The sequence below is a fragment of the Oncorhynchus clarkii genome, chromosome 23 (assembly GCF_045791955.1).
Source record: "Oncorhynchus clarkii lewisi isolate Uvic-CL-2024 chromosome 23, UVic_Ocla_1.0, whole genome shotgun sequence".
Taxonomy (NCBI): domain Eukaryota; kingdom Metazoa; phylum Chordata; class Actinopteri; order Salmoniformes; family Salmonidae; genus Oncorhynchus; species Oncorhynchus clarkii.
Window position 1 is genome coordinate 10,653,345 of NC_092169.1, and position 17,780 is coordinate 10,671,124.

The following is a 17,780-nucleotide window of genomic DNA, read 5'->3' on the forward strand; positions in this document are numbered from 1 at the left end:
CTGATAGAGGAAGAGGGAACTCCCGTTAGCCAATCAATTATTGGGCTTATGGCTGAATAGATAATAGACTCCTTCGCATCATTTCTGGGGCATGGAGGAGAGGGGGGTTGTGAGATGGGTTGAGGGAAGCAAAATGGGAGGGAGTATTGAGTGATGGGGAGGGAAGAAGAATGGGCCTCATCATGAGGAAGAAAGAGGTAGGAAGAGGAGGGTCAGACTCTGAAACCAGTGAGGTTGTTCTTTCTTCTTCTAAGTGGTAGTTGGAGGCTGTGAGTTAGAATGAGTTAGAATTGGCCATAGCCACAGTCCTCTGTGTTCATCCTGGTGAGCAGCCAGCTCTGATAGCCAGGGTTTGTTTGAGCTGCACTATCAATAGTAGGATAGCCACTGGAGGCAGGAGCACAGCTTCTACTGGGGGACTCTGACATACCGCACATACTCAGCATGTGACCATGTGTGTTTGTCTGAATTCCTGTTAACTAAGGTCTTGTGTAAGATTTGTTTGTGTGGTTTTAGATGAACAAGTGTGTATGTCAGTCCTTTTGCTCTGTTTTCCCCTCCACAGAGGAGATGGCTGCTGTCTCTCTGAGCTCCATGAAACATTAAAAGGAGATTCTGGGTGGTGGAGAACAAAGGAGCCACCCTCTGTACTGTCACTCTACCTTACTGTTGTTTTCTCTCTCTCTCCATCTCCCTCTCCCTTTTTTATTTTTCTTTCTCCCCCATCTCTCTCTCACACACACACACACACACACACACACACACACACACACACACACACACACACACACACACACACACACACACACACACACACACAAAAGGGAGGAGTCGCATGGTAGAGCACTGATGAAACCCCTAGACAGAATGCACGTTTCACATGATCACCCGGGAAATATTCAGGCTGAAGCAACTCAAACCAGTTTGCACACACACTCACACGCACCACTCTCTCCCCTCCTGTAGCTTAACAAAAGTCTTCAGCCCTTCACCATCTTTCCCTTTGTCGGTCTTTTTCGGAGATCCACTCATTCCCCTAACTTACCTGATCTGTTTGTGTGTGTGCGCCTTGTGTCTGCACGCAGTATAGCAGCCTCCATTCTTGAGGACTACCAGACAGTAGACAGTATTTGGTTTCTAGACCTTGGCGATTAGTTGAATCAGTTGTGTAAGTGCAGTGCTAGATAAAGGAGAAGACTGAGAAAACACATTCCTAGTACACAGTACTTTGATCAAGTCAGTCATGATATTCCTGGCTTCCTGGTGGGCTAGAGGTAAACAAATGCTAACCCAATGCTCTTCCTCTCTCCCTCTCTCCCTGACTCTCTCTTTCATAAACTTCCATGTGGGTGTTTTTGTGTGTTTGTTTGCATTGAATGCCAGTTCTGTTAAGAGGCAGCCCTCCATGGCCCAGATACATGCCTGGCTAAAGCCAATATTTACCATGGTGGTTTCTCCTTACCTAGAAGAACTGTCATCTCCCTGGCCTTGAACTGTTTCCCTCTCTTTGTCCTTTCTGAAGGCTTTCTGAAACCGACACATCCAACAGGAGGGACAGACACACGGACAGCACACGAGGACGTCTCCACGGCAAGAAGAGGTCAGAGACTGTGTTTTCTGTGTGTGTGTTGGTGTGCAGGGCTGAAAACTGCAACCAAAACACTCGCATTTGCGACCCTTTAACTTGACGGTGCGACACCAATTTTTAGTTGGTCGCTAGGGTGCCAGTGAAATAAAGGTAGCTGGTCAGTTTAGTTTTTGGTTAACAAGTAACTTTTTTTTATAATCAAGATGTATTCATAACAGCAATGTCTATGCAAACCAGCTATTCAAAACGTTTTGGTTGAATCTTTACGATGTGCAATTCAGTTATCATGTGCTGTTTGAATGAACATTTCTTAAGGCTTTCCGCCCAAAAACATCCCAATTCAATGTTGACTGCAAAGTAGGCCTACCTGCAGAATATCATGATGATCTCTATCAATCGCTAGCCAAACAAAGGTATCTTGCTAGGTGTGCTTTTGAATTAAAGGGCAACTACACCCTCCTCCAAAAAATGTTTTCATTTTTCCCAGATTTCAAAAGTGGTCTCCTGATGTGGTTTAAGCATTGTTGTGGACTGTTGTTAATTTTTGTTGTTGTGGATTTTTTTTCTATAGCAGTATGATTTTGAGTGAAAACCTGAAAAAACAAGAATCAAGGATATTTTTTTACAATGAAAGCAGAATTAATGAAAAGATAAAACTGATTTTATAGGGCCCTACAAACTGCAGAGTGACCGTTCAAAAATCTTAACCTTAATCTTCTCTTTTGAGATTGCGCAAAGGTTTTATTTATCCAAACAATCAATGTAAATATGATATTGTCAAGGTAAAATGTAATGGAGGGTAGGTCATTTTGGCTACTTGCTCGGCCCACAAATGAAAGAAAACATTTAAATGATACGCGCATCATCAGTATTCTTTTCATTCAGGCCAGTAGCTTTTAGTTGGCACTGGTAGCTTTTAGTTGGCACTGGTAGCTTTTAGTTGGCACTGGTAGCTTTTAGTTGGCACTGGTAGCTTTTAGTTGGCTAATAATGACCGTCTTTTAAATTCTCATGCCCTTGCCAGGCAAATTTAAAAGATGGTCATTATTAGCCTGGTTCTGTATGGAATGAATGTACATTAATAAAGGACACAGGTCAAGACATTATTGTGAAAAATGTGTGCGACCAAATCGTGCTGGTGCCATGAACTTAAAGAGTTGGTGGTAGTAGTGGCACTAGTGGAAAAAGTTAAGCTGTGTGTGTGCGTCCCCGTTTAAAATACTTTTTAGTCTTTTAATCTGTTTTCACAAAGTCTATGAAGGGGGTCAATGTTCCGTAAGGTGTTATTTTATTACACAGCTAATTTGTACTAAAGCTAGCTATTAGTATTCATGGATTTAGTATAGTCGTTAGCTTCCTTGACCCATACACCATTTAACAACAAACACCCTGCATAAGCCTATTATTGTTGAATTAGCCTTTAATAAAATGTTAGTACTCATTGATGGGAAACATTAAATGTAATGGTCCTAATTAATGTGCCTTTAATCTGCACAGTGTACTGTTTGTACTATTAATGTTCTGGTAAATCTATTTGTAGTGTTTTTCTCTGTGTCAAGGCTTGTGTTTCACGGCATAGCAGATACACAATAGAGTGCCCTCTGCACCCAAGGATGAATAGAATGGAATATGCACAAGTGCAGTTCAACTAAGTTTGTTGAGTCTCTTTCCCTATGCTTTTTTTCTAGGTAATTTTAGAAGTGATTTGGATGTCAAAGTGCCCTGCTGTTGCGAGGGAAAATACATTAAGGGCTTATAGAATTATGGAGATGCTCAGTTGTAGCATTCAAAGAGGTACCACTCATTTGATTTGATGGCTTTTTCTCTACTTTATCATGACTGACTGACTGTCCTCTCTCTCCCGTCTCCCGCTGTGCCGGGAAGGGGTCTGGGTGCCTGTGTGTGTGTTTGTGTGTGTGTGCCCGCGTCTGCGTGTTTGAGAGAGACCGAGGGAGACAGAGAGTCCAGACGTTTTGTAGCAAGGTCGGCAGCAGTCTGATATTAGCATGCTGTCCACTGTGGGGAAGATAAACAGCCCTCTGTCATGATAAAAAACAACAGTCCCTTCATCTTTGATGTGCTCCGACTCCCTAATTGCTTTTATCTACCCAGAGCCAGAGAACACGCAACGGCTGGATCTATCTTTATTAATCCCCATTCCCTCCCTATCTGATTACACTGCCTCTGCCTGCCTGGACTTGCCGGGTCTGTAGCCAAGAGAGACTAAAATACCCACTATATCTAGGTGAAGATATAGAGTTTAAGATGATATATAATTGTTATTTGTTTGTGTTGTTTTGTTGTTGTGGGCTCTATACGTCATGGGTCTGTAACTATAGACCTAGGCTAAGTAGACCTAGAAATGCTCTCACCAGCCATTAAAAGTAAATACTTCACATTTCCTATTTTCACCCTCTTAAGTGACAATTGACTATAATCATGTAATTCCGGCGCTTACCTTGGTGAATTGCAGTCTGGTGGAAAAGGGGTAAGGTCCATAAGAATACTCACCTCTGCTCAAGCTCCCCCAAAGAGATTTGATGCTTGAGTGAGTGGCTTGTGTTGTCTGCCTCAGCAGTATAATGGGTCTCTGAAAATGGGTTGTCTCCTGAAGCCGCATGCTTCTATCCTTATTGATGCACATTTTTCTTGATTCAAAAATGTGTATCTTGATACAGTTTTTAAAAGAAAGAAAACTGTGGGGTCGGCCTTCCATACAACTAAAATAAACGTCCGTATTGGAGGTGGTTGTGTGAAGTACATCAGTCTCAATGCTCTCAATCGTGTATGTGATAAAAATCCCTTGTGTGAGCAATGGCATCACCTCATCACTTCTGTCAGCAAGAACAAACATGATGACAAATGTATAGTGATGGGTGAAATAATCGTTACAGTTACATATTGCTCTATTATTTTGGACGGCATTATATCGATATTTTGACTCCAAGTATCGATTTGTAGGTCGGTGGGTCTCTAGACTAATGTTTTCTTTTCCCCCTGGTGGCACTAGTGCCAGTAACTTTTTCAATTGGTTGCACCAGCCTATGATTTGGTCGCACCACAATGTTGTTGCGGTGGCACACAATAGAACAAATTAGTTAATTCAATTAAATTAATTATCATCTTATACAATAATTCACAGTGCTTTATTGAGAAAAATAGACTTCGGAGATAGTATGATTACAGAAAAAAAAAATTCATCAAACATGTCAAGCAGGATTGCATGATTCAAGTCATTTTGATGTGTAAACCAGTGTTTGAAGCACATTGGCTAGATTGCTAAATTGCCACTCCTATTTGCCATATCTTCAATCTAAGCCTACTAGAAAGTGTGTTCCCTCAGGCCTGGAGGGAATCAAAAGTAATTCCACTACCTTAGAATAGTGAAGCCCCCTTTACTGGCTCAAATAGGCGACCAATCAGCCTGTTACCAACCCTTAGTAAACTTTGGGGGAAAATTGTTTGACCAGATACAATGCTATTTTAAAGTAAAAAAATTAACAGACTTTCGGTGTTGAAGGAGATTCAACAAGCACAGCACTTACACAAATGACTGATGATTGGCTGAGATAAATTGATGATAAAAAGATCGGGGTGTGCTGTTTTCTTGGACTTCAGTGCAGCTTTTGACATTATCGACCATAGTCTGCTGTTAGACCATAGTCTGCTGTGCTATGGCTTCACACACCCTGCTATATTGTGGATAAAGAGCTACCTTTCTAATAGAACACAAAGGGTGTTCTTTAAAGGAAGCCTCTCTAGGGCATCAGGAATTCTCCAGGGCAGCTGTCTAAGCCCCTTACATTTTTCAATCTTTACCAATGACATGCTCAAAGCCAGTGTGTCTATATGGACAGCCCCATCAAGAGGATGATGTATTTTGGGAGAGAGTGGTAAGCAGCCTGAAACTCCTGAAACCTATAGCAGTAGCCCTTGCACGGATTGAGGGAGACAATGCCGTCTTGTCTGATGTTCAGACTGCTTGCAGATGTAAGAGAAGAAATCTGTACTGCCCTGCCAACTTCACTGTTGTTCCAAGTAAAGGAAACTGCTGTTCTGAAATACATCAAAAAGCATGGAGATTTCTGCATGAAGCCCATACATGCCGCAGCGTACATGTTGGACCCCAAGTATGCTGGCAAGAGCATCCTGTCTGTTGCAGAGATCAACAAGGCCTATTGTGTCATCACTATCATGTCTCTCCACCTTGGCCTGGATGAGGGCAAGGTTCTTGGCAGTCTGGCGAAGTACACTTCCAAGCAAGGGCTTTGGGATGGAGATGCAAAATGGCAGTCATGCCAACATATCTCATCAGCTACCTGGTGGAAGGGACTTTGTGGATCTGAGGCTCTTTCCCCCGTTGCCTCCGTCATCCTCCAAATCCCACCAATATCAACCGCCTCAGAGCGCAACTGGTCCTTGTTTGGGAACACACACACCAAAGCACGTGACAGGCTGACTAATACAAGGGTTGTAACATTGGTGGCCAACTGGGCAAATATTGGGCTTTTTGAGCCTGACAACAATCCATCCTCAACAAGATTGGAAAATGACTGTAAAGATGAGGCCTCAGAGTCTAATGTTTTAGAGGTGGACATTGAGGAGGTCCAGGGAGAAGACATGGAAGCCTGAGAGGAATACAACCAAAGCTTTAATATCTAGACTGTAATTTTACAGATGTACAGTACTGTGCAAAAGTTTTAAGCAGGTGTGAAAAAATGCTGTAAAGTGCTTTCAAAAATAGACATGTTATTAATAGATTTTATTTATCAATTAACTAAATGCAAAGTGAGTGAACAGAAGAAAAATCAAATCCATATTTGGTGTGACCACCCTTTGCCTTCAAAACAGCATCAATACTTCTAGGTGCGCTTGCACTATGTCAGGTGTATGATTAAACAATTATACCAAACAAGTGCTAATGATCATCAATTCAATATGTAGGTTGAAACACAATCATTAACTGAAACAGAATCAGCTGTGTTGGAGGAATACAACTGGATGAGGAGCAGCCAAACTCTGCTAACAAGGTGAGGTTGCTGAAGACAGTTTACGGTCAGAAGTCATACACCATGGCAAGAATGAGCACAGCAACAAGACATAAGATAGTTATACTGCATAAGCAAGGTCTCTCCAAGGCAGATTAAGGCAGACAGGGGTTTCCAGATGTGCTGTCCAAGCTCTTTTGAAGAAGCACAAAGAAACGGGCAACGTTGAGAACCGTAGATGCAGTGGTCGGCCAAGGAAACTCATCTGCATCAGATGAAAGACACATCATGCTTACTTCCCATTGCAATCGGAAGATGTCCAGAAGAATGACAACATCCCCAAACATACAGTGAAAGCCATTAAGAACAATCTTCAGCGTAAAGAAGATCAAGGAGGCCTGGAAGTGATGGTTCGGCCCCCACAGAGCCCTGATCTCAACATCATTGAGTCTGTCTGGGATTACATGAAGAGAAAGAAGCACCTGAGGCTGCCTAAATCCACAGAAGAACTGTTCTCCACAGAATAACTGTTCTCCAAGATGTTTGGGCCAACCTACCTGCTGAGTTCCTTCAAACTGTGTGCAAGTGTACCTAGAAGAATTGATGCTGTTTTGAAGGCAAAGGGTGGTCACACCAAATATTGATTTGATGTAGTTTTTTCTTCTGTTCACTCACTTTGCATTTTGTTAATTGATAAATGTAAGCTATTAACATGTTTATTTTTGAAAGCTTTCTTACTTTACGGCATTTTTTCACACGTGCCTAAAACTTTTGCCCAGTACTGTATGTTGAAAACGTTTTTGGGCGATGCGATGGATCATTCAATATTCCCTTTTGTTGTTCAGTGAAATCATCCCATGTGAACAGTCAACTCATTTAATTAAAGTTCAATTCTTAATTTATATTGGAAGGATTTCATAATTATGATAAGGTAAAAGGTTTGTTTCTGTCTCCATATGATATGGTAAATATATCCAATGCAAAAAACATCTACATTTAAATGGTATTAATATTTCCAGTGGAAAGTTTCGTCCTATGAATATTACCCAAAATGTGCAACCCTAGGCATACTGTTTGACCAAATCAGGCTTTTAGCTTCCCAAAAAATAGGTTTTGAGTGAGGTGACCAACTAGAATTTGCAAGTCACATTGATGCGACCAATTTAAAATGTAACTCACACAGCCAAGTCAGTGTCGCATAATGTAACTAATTGTTGCAGTTTGGAACCCTGGGGTGTGTGTGTGTGGGCGTGCGCATGTGTGTGGGCGGGCACGTGTGTGTGTTTAGGTGCGTGTGTGTGTGTGTGTAGGCGGGCACGTGTGTGTAGGCGGGCACGTGTGTGTAGGCGGGCACGTGTGTGTAGGCGGGCACGTGTGTGTAGGCGGGCACGTGTGTGTAGGCGGGCACGTGTGTGTAGGCGGGCACGTGTGTGTAGGCGGGCACGTGTGTGTGTGTGTGTAGGCGGGCACGTGTGTGTGTGTAGGCGGGCACGTGTGTGTGTGTGTGTAGGCGGGCACGTGTGTGTGTAGGCGGGCACGTGTGTGTGTGTAGGCGGGCACGTGTGTGTGTGTGTGTAGGCGGGCACGTGTGTGTGTAGGCGGGCACGTGTGTGTGTGTGTAGGCGGGCACGTGTGTGTGTGTGTAGGCGGGCACGTGTGTGTTTAGGCGGGCACGTGTGTGTGTGTGTGTGTAGGCGGGCACGTGAGTGTGTGTAGGCGGGTGTGTGTGTAGGCGGGCACATGTGTGTGTTTGGGTGTGTAGGCGGGCGCTTGGTTGTTTAGGCAGGCACGTGCGTTGTTTTCATTTAGCAGTGTCTAGTTCCCTGTGTCTCTCTCCCAGTTGAAGCTCAGTTCTCTGTGTCTCTCTCCCAGTTGAAGCTCAGTTCTCTGTGTCTCTCTCCCAGTTGAAGCTCAGTTCTCTGTGGTCCTGTTTGAAGCAGCCCACTGTGCGGAGCAGCACAAAGCAGCTCTCCTGTGTGGTCCCCCTCTCAGCAAGCTGTGCGTGTGTTGCTATTTGTGCACACAGTGTTTTTTTGTAGGCCTATGTGTGTGTTAGCACTGTGTATGAGCACTGTGTGTGTGCCAAGAGGAAGACCTTGCCCCCTGAACCCTGGCAGCCCCCCCCAGCTCTGTGCGCTAATTAAGGGATGTTTCCTGTGGCCTGTCTGCTCAGCCCTCAGGATAAGCATGTTCCTCCACACACATTCCTGACCTGTCTGTCTGCTCACTGGCTTTTAGCTATAGGAGAGAGGCTGGCTCCACACACACACACACACACACACACACACACACACACACACACACACACACACACACACACACACACACACACACACACACACACACACACACACCATGCCCAGACAGCCTCACACCATCACTCATCCTTAGCTACATACAACCCATGAACAAAAACACTCTTACAGCGAAAGGCCCCATAGTGAATCAGCCTCTGTTTGTGTGTGTGTGCATCTTCAGTGCATGTGGGTTCCTCGTTTTGTCTTTTTGTGTCTCTCTCCCTGGGTCTGTGCGTGTGGGGTCCTCCAGGACTTTTGTGTGCACGGTGGAATTGATGAGAATGAATTGAGAATGCTGGCAAGAGGCTGGGGAATGAAAGAGGAGAAAGGGAGGCCCTCTAATGAAAGATGATGAGGGAGAAACTGAAAAGATAGCCGGGGAGAAATTGTAATTTGTGCCAAATAAATTTTAATTGGGAAGAAGAAGCCGTCTTGTTTAGGGAGGTGGGTGGGTGGGCCTTTAACAAAGCCAAGTAGAAGAAATTGGAGAGAAAAGGCATGAGACACATTTAATACACTAGGGCTGTCCCCGACTAAACAAAAATCTTGGTCGACAGAGTCGTCTGCTCAATCGATTGGTCGACATTTTTAAATATGTATTTTACCATATATTGACACATCCTGTGTGTTTTTTAATCAAATCAACTATATTCCCTGAGCTAGTCTGATGCTTTAAGCACACTGTTTGATTGAAAAATGAAGACACACATAACTAGAGGGAGTCCGACCAGCAATTGATTTGATTGTGCCGGGCTCAGACTTGCTGCGCTGTGTAAAAAAATAAAATAAATAAAAGACAGCGAGTGATTTATCGCGCTGTCTGTGTTTCTGAAGCTGCAACATAATTACAGCCATTTCTGACCGAAAACTTATGTTACCGAAATCCCTCATTTGTTTAGGAAAAACATTCCCTATTCCCTCAACCCTTGCTCTCTTTATGTGACACATGTATGTATCGCATGCACATGGCCAAAGACCTATTCGCATGGGACTAGTATTACTAGAGAAAGTTGGTTATGTAATTATTACTCCAGAATGTCCCTCATTCCAGGAGACTATTCGGACAGGATTTGTTTTTTCCAAACTGCCCCCTGTAATTCTTATTTATTATTTTTTTCAATGATTTGACAGTTATGTCGGAAGCCTGGATGTTTGAAGATAGTATTTCAGGTGATAGGGCCACACAGAACTCGAGCTTGGTTCTCAAGTTTCTAAACCATACCAAACCATCTCTCCTATAGTGTCGCCATAGTATTTGAATTGAGGAAGTGTGATCATAGTCATATTTTAGCGATCTTAATGCCCCCGCCTTCAGATAAGAGCTAAACAGTGCAATTGCACTTGTGATGCATTTTAAGGCTATGGATGAGAAAGTTAACTTATAATTTCCAAATGTTTAGGTCAGTTGTATGCTGCTGCTTTGTGATCTATTAACAGCAAGGGTTGCATTAAATAAGCTCAATAGACTTTCCGGAAGCATTTGGCAATATTCAATTCATACACGCAAAACATATAAACAAAAGCATTCACGTTGAAAGTTGATAGGCTCCATTTAGGCCATTCATAGATATATAGCGTATGTGCAACACTTAGTTAAATTTATCGAACCAGTTATTGTTTTCTTGTGCAAAACCGCTAGCAACACCTATATAACTCAGACATTTCTCTCAAAACACAGGGATGTCGATTCACACGGGACTAGTATTTTCAGAGGATCTTGGCGTTTTCCAAAAAACAGTAGGTTATTCTGTCTGGAATTATTACTCTCCTGCCATGTAAACATTACTGACATGGCAGATTCAGACATGATTAAAATTACAGATGTGGTGTTTTGTGCTCATGCACATAATGACATTACCCGACCTCCCCCAGTAAAACTAATCCCGTCCGAATAGGGCACAATAGGGTCTGACCTATAGCATATCATAATCACATCAATAAATTGGTTCTAACAAACTCTGAATAACGCAACACTTGTGACAGCTAAATGGATGCAGAAGGCATAATGAACTTTAAATGTGGGAATATTTACAGGTTGCTCAGGAGGTAAAGGGCAATTGAGATGTTTGGAATAAATGTGACTAGTTGTGGAAAATACTGCATGCGTATTATGTGTTCCAAAGAGGTGCTGTATCGATTACAATATCATTTTTCTGACCGTTTGGAACAATATAAACAACACTAAATAAGGTATAAACATACCAGGGAGTCTGTTGTAACATTTTTCTGCTAAGCCTTTATTACAGCAAAGCCTAAAAACAGTCGCATTCCTTTGTGAATGCAATTTTCCTAAATGGAACGGTTTATTGTTTGTTTCAGCTAATTATTCAATGAATGCTTAATTTTATTTTAAAACTAAACTGCTTGATTGCATTTCAAATCATGAATGACTCATATGTGTGAATGATTGATTGACTCATATAGGCTACTATATCAATGTATTTAGGCCTAAGCAAGTTACTGTATTAAGACTAAATAGGATGTGCTCTTTGGCCTACTAATGGTAGTATAGCGGCCTACACGGCGGCTATACTAAGCCTACTAATGGTAATGACATTACTTATTATTATAATAATAATAGTTATAATAACAATAAGGAGTCAAAAAGAAGTTGGAACAGTTTAAACACAAAATAAATGTTGAATAATAGCAGAGAGCCTGTTCTCATGAAATTTAAGTGTAAAGCCTTTATTAGAGCATAGCAAAGATTAAAAAAAAACAGCTGAATTTGTGGAATTGTTTACTTGACATGTTGCGTGAGGCTTGGTACTCACGGAATCAGTAGGCTATTAAACAAACACTAAACAGGCAACAGAAGCAGGATCTGTCTTATTTCTGTAGATATATTGATGTTTTATAAAGCCAGGCACATTTAACACTTAGGCTCTTGATTATAGACCTAGTTTGGGTTTCCTCTCTTGTCACTTTTCTTAGACAGCAAGGCATGGTCTTTGAAAAAGCGACAATTCAACAGTGCACTGATGTTTCAGAACCATGGATAGCGACCACTTTTCCAACAGGGGAGAAAGCACATTTGTTATAAAATAATATTATTTGTATTTGTGTTTTGCCATTGTTCTTATGTAATATAACCATATACAATTTTAGTAGCACATGTCTTGTGACTGATGTACTATGCCAACCCCACAGCCTCCAATGGATCAGTCCACTCAGCGCAAATCAGACAGGTGTCTTGTACACCACACATTTTTGGGGGGGGGAGTCATGTATTTTGTGTGTTTTTTTGTTTTTTTTGCTACTGCTCGGCTAAAGAAATCTGTCGACCAACAGCCTATCGACCAAACAATCGACCAGTCGTCTAAATGGGGTCAGCCCTATACTAAACACACAAACAGACAGTCACCAACCAGGTATATAGAGCAGCCCATTATTGCGACCGGTATAAGGAGGCAAGTAGCTACTTGGACATAAATAATGGACATTATCGAACAAATCAAGCATTTATTGTGGAACTAGGATTCCTGGGAGTGCATTCTGATGAAGATCGTCAAAGGTAAGGGAATATTTATGATGTGATTTCTGATTTCTGTTGACTCCAACATGGCGGATAATTTTATTTATTTTCTGAGCGCCGTCTCAGATTATTGCATGGTTTGCTTTTTCCGTAAAGTCTTTTTGAAATCTGACACAGTGGTTGCATTAAGGAGAGTTATATCTATATTTCCATGTCTAACAATTGTATTTATCAAGATTTATAATGAGTATTTCTGTAAAAAGATGTGGCTCTCTGCAATATCACCGGATGTTTTTGGAACTAGTGAACGTAACGTGCCAATGTATACTGAGATCTTTTTATATAAATATGAACTTTATCAAACAAAACATACATGTATTGTGTAACATGAAGTCCTTTGAGTGTCATCTGATGAAGATCATCAAAGGTTAGTTATTAATTGTATCTTTATTTGTGCTTTTTGTGACTCCTCTCTTTGGCTGGAAAAATGGCTGAATTTTTCTGTGAGTTGGTGGTGACCCAACATAATCGTTTGTGGTACTTTCACTGTAAAGCCTATTTGAAATCGGACACTGTGGTGGGATTAACAACAAGATTACCTTTAAAACTGTATAAGATACATGTATGTTTGAGGAATTTTAATTATGAAATTTCTGTTGTTTTGAATTTGGCGCCCTGCGCTTTCACTGGCTGTTGTCATATCGATCCCGTTAACGGGATTGCAGCCCTAAGAAGTTTTTAACATGAGTCTTCAATATTCCCAGGTAAGAAGTTTTAGGTTGTAGTTATTATAGGACTATTTCTCTCTATACCATTGGATGGACTATTGGATGTTGGATGTTCAAATAGGTACTTTGCCAGCCTAACCTTGTGAGTTGATAGGCTTGAAGTCATAAACAGTGCAATTCTTGAAGCATTGTGAAGAGCTGCAAACGTAGGAACGTGCTGTTTGAATGAATGCTTACGAGCCTGCTGCTGCCTACCACCGCTCAGTCAGACTGCGCTATCAAATCATAGACTTAATTATAATATAATAACACACAGAAATACGAGTCTTAGGTCATTAATATGGTCAAATCAGGAAACTATCATTTAAAAAACAAAATATTTAGTATTTCAGTGAAATACGGAACCGTTCCCTATTTTATCTAACGGGTGGCATTCATAAGTCTAAATATTGCTGTTACATTGCACAACCTTCAATGTTTTGTCATAATTATGTAAAATTCCTGCAAATTAGTTCGCAACGAGCCAGGTGGCCCAAACTGTTGCATATATCCTGACTCTGCGTGCAATGAACGCAAGAGAAGTGACACAATTTGCCTATTTAATATTGCCTGCTAACATTAATTTATTTTAACTATGCAGGTTTAATATATATATATACTTCTGTGTATTGATTTTAAGAAAGGCATTGATGTTTATGGTTAGAGACACATTGGTACAACGACAGTTCTTTTGTCGCGAATGCGCTTGTTAAATCACCCGTTTGTCGAAGTACGCTGTGATTCAATTATAAAGGAACAGGCACCGCATCGATTATATGCAACGCAGGACAAGCTAGATAAACTAGTAATATCATCAACCATGTGTAGTTAACTAGTTATTATGTTAAGATTGATTTGTTTTTTATAAGACAAGTTTAATGCTAGCTAGCACCTTACTTTAGCTCCTTGCTGCACTCGCATAACAGGTAGTCAGCCTGCCACGCAGTCCCCTCGTGGAGTGCAATGTAATCGGCCATAATCGGTGTCCAAAAATGACGATTACCGATTTGTTACGAAAACTTGAAATCGGACCTAATTATTTGGCCATTCCGATTAATCGGTCGACTTCTAATTCAAACCAATGAGGATTCGGAACTCGAAAGCCAATTATCTCAGATTCATCTTTTTTTGCAGATAGAACCTTTATAGTCCCAAACTCTCGATTTGTTAGTCAACTGTCTATAATAAGATTCATGCAGCTTCTCTTCTGTCATTATATGCTGCCCTAGAAGTTGAAATAAACCTGTGCTCACCAGAATCTAGTTCACATCAGTTCTGTCATCTCTGCTTTTTTCGTGGATCAAAGACGTTTAGTCACTGGGGAGAAAATGCAATAACAACAGAAATTAAGGAAATATTTACACTGCAAAATTTCAGAATAAGAAAATAGAAAGCTGTGAAAATGACCCAACATTGTTTCTGATAATATTTCCATTCGGCTTGGATGCATATTCTTTGTGGCTGAAATTTTGTCAGCTTTTAAGATGCTGATAAAGATAGCACCTCTACAGACATCCCTAACTGCATATTCACATTCTCTCAAGATGGTGAAAGAAAGAAAAATCATTTCTCCACTCCTGTTCCCAAATCAAAATGTACATTTGGTGTGTCATTTCACTGCAAGAAATTCTTAATTTTGCAGGAGTTAAAATTAAGGCTATGTGAAAGGTTATATACCTACATGGACGTGGGAAGATGTTTAGGAGTGGGGGTCCTGAATTATTATTTTCTTAAAATTCTTATTTTATTTTTATAAGGGGTTGCTGCAGCACCTTCGGCAACCCTACTTCCTGCCACTATGTATAACAACATACCTGGTTGGGGTTGTTTGCCCTGAAGGCATGGCATGCCATCTCTGACTCCGGGTTGTCGGGCTGGATCCAGATAAGGTAGTTAAAATATGTGAGGTCATTGCTGTTAATGATAAAACGTGAGATGAATTGTGCTTTATGCTCGAAGATGAAGATGGACGAGTTGGCGATATTGTTGGCAGGGACACATCAGATGAATGGCGGCATGAGCACCAGCTGAACTTCCCTGGCCTGGACTCTTCTCACTTTTCCTCTGGATCTCCGACACCAAACACGGCAGAAGAAAAAAAAAATGCCTGCACTGAAAATGTATATATCGGTCCTCTAATACAGTGCACTATTTTTGGGACAAAATGTAAACTAAATGTATTTGAGTGTTTACCAGCATTTGTAACTTAAGTTTGATAATTATCTGTACAAAACAGTTAATCTGATAATACTTGAGGAATATAAAAATACTTGCTTGATATGTTTTCCAGTTTCTTGAAATACTTTGCGAAAACTGAAATGGTCTGTTCATTCCTTCCATTTAGTAGACGCTCTTATCCAGAGCAACTTACAGTAGTGAGTGCATACATTTTCATACTTCTTTGTACTTCCCCTGTGGGAATCAAACCTACAACCCTAGCATTGCCAGCGCCGTACTCTACAAACTGAGCCACATCACCACAAATCACTTGATGTCGCAATGTACCAGTGGTGTAAAGTACTTAAGCAAAGCAGGTGGCCTCATATTGTAGTTATTTTAACTTACAGATAGCCAGGGACACACTCCAATACTCAGACATAATTTACAAATGAAGCATGTGCTTAGTGAGTCCACCAGATCAGATGCAGTAGGGATGACCAGGGATGTTCTCTTGATAAGTGTGTGAATTAGACCATTTTACTATCCTGATAAGCATTCAAAATGTAAACGAGTACTTTTGAGTGTCAAGGGAAAAGTATGGAGTACAAAGTACATCATTTTCTTGAGGAATGTAGTGAAGTAAAAGTAGTCAAAAACATAAATAGTAAAGATAACCAAATAAACTACTTAAGTAATACTTTCAAGTATGTTTTACTTAATAAATCCTCTTGGAACTACCGCTCCCGGATCCGGGAGAATTGTCATCAACCGACACCAATTAGCATAACGCAACGGACAAAAAATATTACTAGAAAATATTCATATTCGTGAAATCACAAGTGAAATATATTGAAACACACCTTAGCCTTTTGTTAATCACCCTGTCATCTCAGATTTTGAAATTATGCTTTACAGCCAAAGCAAGACAAGCATTTGTGTAAGTTTATTGATAGCCTAGCATAGCATTATGCCTAGCTAGCAGCAGGCAGCTTGGTCACAAATCAGAAAAGCAATCAAATTAAATCGTTTACCTTTGATGAGCTTCGGATGTTTTCACTCACGAGACTCCCAGTTAGATAGCAAATGTTCCTTTTTTCAATAAAGATTATTTTTGCAGCCGAAATAGCTCCGTTTGTTCTTCACATTTGGCTGAGAAATCGACCGGAAATTGCGGTCACGACAACGCCGAAAAATATTCCAAATTAGATCCATAATATCGACAGAAACATGGCACACGTTTTTTATAATCAATCCTCAAGGTGTGTTTAAAATATCTATTCGATAATATATCAACTGGGTCAGTTGGCTTCTTAGTAGGAGCGAGAGAAACAATGGGCGCATTTGTCTGTTACGCACATATCACTCTGAGAGCCACCAGCTGACCACTGACGCAATGTTGTCGCTCAAAATAAAAGCCTGAAACTATGTCTTGTGACACTAGACACATTAGGGAAGCCATAGAAAAAGGAATCTGGTTGATATCCCTTTCACTGCTCAATAGGAACGCAGAGGTTTCTAAATAAGAGTCTATTCCTGATTGGATTTTTCTCAGGCTTTCGCCTGCAATATCAGTTCTGTTATACTCACAGACAATATTTTTACAGTTTTGGAAACTTTAGTGTTTTCTATCCTAAGCTGTCAATTACTGTGGGGCAAAAAAGTATTTAGTCAGCCACCAATTGTGCAAGTTCTCCCACTTAAAAAGATGAGAGGCCTGTAATTTTCATCATAGGTAGTACACTTCAACTATGACAGACAAAATTAGATTTTTTTTCTTCAGAAAATCACATTGTAGGATTTTTTAATGAATTTATTTCCAAATATGGTGGAAAATAAGTATTTGGTCACCTACAATTTGGGCATGCATTTAATCCGGATGTGAAAATACTGCCCCCTGTCACCAAGAAGTTAATATAAGGAATTTGAAAAGATTTGTCCTTTCACTATTACATTTGTATTTGTATTTATTATTGATTCCTATTAGGATCCCCCCAGGGCAGCAGCTACTCTTCATGGGGTCTGGCAAAATTAAGGCAGTTATATAATTATAAAAAAGCATTACAATGCATTCGTTAACCGATTTCACAGCCTTCAGGCCCTTACTCCACTACCACATATCTACAGCACAAAATCCATGTGTACGTGTATGGTGCGTATGTTATCGTGTGTGTTGTATGCATGTGTCTGTGCCTGTTTGTGTTGCTTCACAGTCCCCGCTGTTCCATAAGGTGTATTTTTATCTGTTTTTTAAATCTGATTCTACTGCTTGTATCAGATACCTGATGTGAAATAGAGTTCCTAGTAGTCATGGCTCTAGTAGTACTGTGCGGCTCCCATAGTCTGCTCTGGATTTGAAGACTGTGAAGAGACTGGTGGCATGTCTTGTGGGGCATGCATGGGTGTCTGAGCTGTGTGCTGGTCTTTTGATACTTAAGTATATTTAAATCCAAATACGTTTAGACTTCTACTCAAGTAGTATTTTACTGGGTGACTTTTACTGGAACA

At 40.8% G+C, this 17,780-nt stretch overlaps 1 protein-coding gene across 3 annotated transcripts in view; it reads left to right on the forward strand.

The window, feature by feature from the left end:
• The window catches only part of LOC139381195 (bifunctional heparan sulfate N-deacetylase/N-sulfotransferase 2-like), a 200,533-nt gene that overhangs the window by 128,434 nt on the left and 54,319 nt on the right, over positions 1-17,780 (forward strand). For all 3 annotated transcript variants that reach the window (XM_071124623.1, XM_071124624.1, XM_071124625.1), the window contains one exon: positions 1,523-1,600. The gene's annotated coding sequence lies outside the window, so the exon portion shown is untranslated. The remainder of the gene's footprint in view (positions 1-1,522; positions 1,601-17,780) is intronic.